General features: G+C 36.9%; 1 long non-coding RNA gene across 1 annotated transcript; it reads right to left on the minus strand.

Annotated features, from left to right (window-relative positions):
- Positions 1 to 3,347: 3,347 nt before the first annotated feature.
- LOC142180643 (uncharacterized) lies at positions 3,348 to 5,439 on the minus strand. The gene is made up of 2 exons (XR_012709271.1): positions 4,952 to 5,439; positions 3,348 to 4,092 (listed from the first exon to the last, which is right to left on the minus strand). It is a non-coding gene; the product is annotated as an uncharacterized LOC142180643 (long non-coding RNA).
- Between the last annotated feature and the right edge of the window lie 303 nt (positions 5,440 to 5,742).

Consider the following 5,742-nt stretch of genomic DNA (forward strand, 5'->3'; position numbering starts at 1 on the left):
AGCTAGAAGAGAAGAACTAAGGTAGAGACTGAATTTAATCTTGGGTGTGTCGCTCGGCGGTCTTTTTTTGGAATTGGGGGTGATCGGTTGAAGCCCTTTTTTGTTATCTCTTAGGTCTAGGTCCTTGGGAATTGGGAGTGCCGTTTATTTTTGGGTCTTAGGTCTAGGAATTGAAATAGGTTGTCATCTGCGAACAGCAAATGAGAGACTCTTCGGGCATTGGGTGTCCTGATCGGAGCTGAGAATCCTTAAAAAACCTCCGTTCGCCGCACGATCCAACATTTTACTCAGAGCATCCATCACTAGAAAATAGCATGGGGGATAGGGGGTCACCTTGCTTGAGACCCCTGGAACTGCCAAAGAAACCACACGGGCTACCGTTAACCAGGACAGAGAATCTGACTGAGTAAATGTAGAACTTGATCCATCCCCTCCATCTTACCCCAAACCCCTTCCGCATCATAATGAAATCCAGGAACTCCCAATTGACATGGTCGAAAGCCTTCTAAAGGTCCAACTTGCATAGTAAGCCGGGCTCTATATTTTTCCTTCTGGAGTCTACAAGTTCATCTACCACCAAAGCAGTATCCAGGATCTGTCTACCTTCCACAAACGCATTCTGAGAAGACGAAACAGACACGTTAAGAACCTTCTTGAGTCTAACAGATAGCACTTTCGAAATAATCTTGTAAATGCTCCCCACGGGACTGATAGGCATGTAGTCTCTAATACAAGATGTACCTTCTTTCAAGCACAATGGTAATAAAAGAAGCATTGATACTTCTCTCGAAAACACCATTCACATGGAAGTATTCAATGACTTCCATCAACTCCCCCTTAATGGTGTCCCAATAGAGCTGGAAGAAGGCCAAAGAGAAACCATCAGGCCCGGGGGCCTTATCACCAACGCAACTCGACACCCGTGCACCTCCTCCTCCTCGAAAACCGTTTCTAGTCACTCACTGTCTCCCTCCCCTATGTGGTTGAACTCTATCCCCCCAACGTAGGCCTCCAAGTAACTTCCTCTTTGTAAAAGTTCTCATAAAACCCCACTATCACCCCTTTTACCTCCTCCTCTCCTTCAATCCTCACATCATCCACAACTAAGGACTTTATGAAGTTTCTCTTTCGATTTGCAACCGAAACTCTGTGGAAAAATTTGGTATTCGAATCCCCCTCCTTTAACCAGAGCGCCCTTGATTTTTGCCGCCAACTAGTCTTCTGAGCTATTGCTAACTCGACTATTTCCCTCTTAACCTCCACCAATCTTGCTTTCTCAGATTCATCTAACTCCCTCGCCCCTTCCCTTCTCTCTAATTCCCCCAATTCATGCATAAGCTCCCTCATTTTAACCTCTACCCTCCTAAAACCTCCTTATTCCACCTAATAATATCTCCCTTGAGCAGTTTAAGTTTCTTTGAAAGACAGAATAAAGGTGTCCCTGATACCCCGTAACTTGTCCACCATTCTTTCACTTTGTTAGCAAATTCTGGCACTTTCAACCACATGTTCTCGAATCGGAAAGGAGCACCCTGCATCTATCTAACAAGATAGGCAAATGATCCGAAGTCAGCCTAGGTAAAGGAATCTGCAGCACATTCGGCACCGGCTCATCCAAGGAGGACGATATCAGAAATCTATCAAGTCTAGGCCTTGAATTGAAATCCTCCGCCCTGGCCCAAGTAAATCTTTCCCTGACAGAGAAGTATTACCAAGCATTAATAAAATACTACGAGTGCACCTAATTATAGAGTTTGTGCGTGAAGTGAATATTTCTATATCTATTAGTTTTTGTTTGGTTATGTTTATTCCCTCAACGGAATTAATATGTGAGAAACTTGAAGCGACTCCAAACAAAGAAAGGGAAAATTTGATACTTTTTTCCTTTATGTAGCCTCCAAGCAAAGGTTAAGTGTTATTGGCAAATCGGCCTTGAAAATCTCAAGGAGCATTCTTCCTTTAGAAGGGGAAGAGAAACCCTGAAAGCTACTGCATTGGTGTGATGACAGCTGCGGAAGGCCGAGGAAGGCTATTGGTCCATATCCAAATTTGAGTGTATTGTTATTTGATTTATTCAAACAAATTTTTTTTAGACATACCAAGGATTTAAAGCTAGTAGATACCACATATGTTATATAATTTTAAAGATTTTCTTGAATTTATATAGCCGTGTTAAAACCGAAATAGTAGGTTGTGTTGATGGAAAGATCTACTCGTTTGGTGTCATGCATATTTCCATTTGCTGTCATTTGATACCTTCTGCCCTGCAATTAGAGGACATGGAAGCCAAATCATACATTCAAGTTCTAAAAATTCGCACCTAAGTCATGCATCTTATTCATACTAGTTGGAGAAGCCCGGGCACTTCCACAAAATAGCTTGTTAAATTGATAGTGACTTGAAACCTGATATCTAAACTCTGCACACTTTGGAAGTTCTTCATTTCTATTGAGGATTTTTATATGCTATGTAAATGTATTCAACTATGATTTATGTTTAAGTGTGTAAGTGAAAACAAGAGAAAGTTATATAAATTTCAAAGTGTTTAATTTATGTACTCTTGATTTAAAAATATGTTACTGTAAAAATTCTTTACGCCGACAAATACATGATGTGAAAACTTTAACAGCTTGTTTGGATGGTTGTTACCTATTGTATCATATCGTATAGTTATTTTAAATACAATGTTTGTTTTGATTGTTATTTAAATTTTATTATATTGTATTGTTAAATCCATCGTTACGTAACGATGAAATGTGTCACTTTATGTAGCGACCGATTTAGTGTGGTTGCGTCGTTTCCTTGTCTTTTTTTCTCAATCTCACCCTTCATTATTATTAAATAATTTTATTTTATCACTTACCTTACCTTTTTATATATTGTATCATTTTTTTATAATAATTTCGTAAGTTTATTCATCATATTACTGGTGCGTGATACCATGAAACAACGGTAAAACGACACATTCCATCCAAATATTGTATTTATCAAATGATACAGTATATTACAATACAATACAATACGATACATTATGAAACGATATGTAACAACCATCCAAACAAGCTGTAAACAAATTACATATAGAAAAAGAATTTTTTTTTCAAAAAATCATACTCCTAGCAAGTTGTTCATTTGGTAGAGATTAATGTGACATCTATGGTTGTAACTGCAGTAAGTACAAATTGAAGGAGACAAAACGTAAAATAGAAAATTGAATTTTCCTTCATTTTCTTTTTCCTTTAATTGCATTCTTTCGTTTTCTTGTTTCGTTTCCTGGAAGAAGAAACAAGAAAGGACCATGCATGTATACACCAATTCAGTTGAGCTGAATTATCAACACTAGGACAAGAAAAACAAAAGAGATGTATATAATATATGAAAACAAAACTTTACAGTAACATGAAGGAATGAAAGCACAACCAAACTAACTCTGAGTTTTTCAATCCATAACATCCACTTTGCAGTAGGAAAATACAGTCATTAGAGTAACAAGAAGAATGACTCCATCTTTCAGAATGATGAACACTCATCATCCTTGGATATAACCACATTGCCTTCTTATTCTTTAGTTGTACTACTTCTGCACTTAAAGATCCTATTTTGTATTTTTCTCTCTAATCTCTTTTAGTTCAAGAGCTTCAAAATATAATAGAAGAAAGAAAAAATATGGTTATAATAATGCATATAAGAACGATCGCAAAAGATTTGCACGTAGTGGTTCTGTCACGACCCAAACCGATGGGCCGCGACGGGCACCCGGTACCTTACTCGACCGAGTACCAATGTAACGTATCTTTCTTATTACATCGTCATATACACGTGACATACGGGCCTAATAGGCCAACATAATCATTTAAAAAACTCAAACATAGGCCGACAAGGCTGTACAATCTTTCACGTATACGACATATGTCTACAAGCTTCTAAGAGTACATAAATGTCATAAAGGTCGGGATAGAGTCCCGCCATACCAAACAAAACACGTCTAAATCATACTAACCAAACAAGCAACTCCGAAGCAAATGGAGCGCACCAACATCTTCCACTAAGCTGATAGCCTACTTGGAGGGCTCTCGACCTATCTATCGGGACCTGCGGGCATGAAACGCAGCGTCCCCAGGCAAAAGGGACGTCAGTACGAATAATGTATTAAGTATGTAAGGCACATAAATAAATACATAAGAGACATGGAAGAAATATAGAGTGCATGACTCAACCTGTAAGTCTGAATAACTTTGTAAATCATAAATTACTTTTAGCGTCATGCATATGCGTATAAATGTCATGTCGTGCATAGGTAGATGTTTCATAATATCATCAGCCTCTGAGGGCATCCCATCATATCATATCAGCCACTGTGGGCAAAATCATCATCGTATACCAGCTAATCAGGTGGTGGTGCATATATAACACCATAACCTTTCCCATATCCCATATACATACATATATACGTGTATATAACGCCGTTTGAATCATATTTACATATATACGCATATATAACACCGTTTGAATCATATTTCAGCCACTGTGGGCAACATCATCATCATAAACCAGCTAATCAGGTGGTGGTGCGTATATAATGATGTAGCCTTTCCCATATCCCATATACATATACATATATATACATACATATATACGCGTATATAACGCCATCTGGTCATGGGTCAATGTACATGAATGCAATGCATGAAAAGTATGTTAATAAAATCTTTCGGAGCTTTATAAGAACATTTTGCCTTTGAGTAATATCATAAAGTAAACTCTTTTCAACTTTCATATTTTTTTGAGACACATGAACAGATGATAAAATATTATGACACACGAAAATTAAAGAACATAGATATCTCTAATACTTCTATGAATAGAATCATTCATGGAATTTGTGCATTTGCACGTTTCGTTCGTATCATATGGATCATGCCAAAAGAAAGAAGGGATTGCTTTAACATACCTGGACCAATTCACAATCCCTCGTCATACAAGGAAACCAATACGTTCCTGTCCATATCGCATCATACAAAGATGCATACCAAAACTTAAAGCTTAAAATTTCTGTACACAAGCTGATCCAAAAGGAAATTTACCAAAGCTAATTCATATATCCCCATACACCAACATAAGTGACTAGCGACAAAGTAGAAGCCCTTGAGTAACACTAATTATGATTTGGTTAACCTATGAATTAGCAAAATCAACAACATGAAACCATATTAATTTCACATCCAAGAAATTCCCTTAAAGCAAATATCCAAATGCTAAATAAGTTGTAGTGACAATAAAGACAGTGAGACTTGACAAAATACGGTTTATACCCAATTGTAAACGCTTTCTATAACTCCCCCAAATAAACTATGATATGGATTGAAAGAGGAAAGATCTATGATGTCTTTCAAAATAAGTAGAGTGGAAATAGCTATCAATAAATTGAAAAGTGCACGAAGGGACAAAATTTCAAGGTTGTGTATCTTAAAGATTTATCTAAAAAGAAGTCCATGTGTTATCTAATTTGGTTGCCTCAAATGATGAGTCATCAATTTGGAATTGAAGGGGCTGCCACGTGGGGTATTTTTTTTTAATTTATCCACTTATTAGTTAATCGGGTAATATTTCGTTACCCGGTAATTAATCTATTACACTCATAATTTAAAAATTATCACAAATTACTTAAAATTCTATTTATTTTCAAAGTACTTCATATATACTTTATATATACTTTATATATTATACTACCATGGTCATATG

The sequence above is a fragment of the Nicotiana tabacum genome, chromosome 5 (genome assembly GCF_000715075.1).
Source record: "Nicotiana tabacum cultivar K326 chromosome 5, ASM71507v2, whole genome shotgun sequence".
Taxonomy (NCBI): Eukaryota; Viridiplantae; Streptophyta; class Magnoliopsida; order Solanales; family Solanaceae; genus Nicotiana; species Nicotiana tabacum.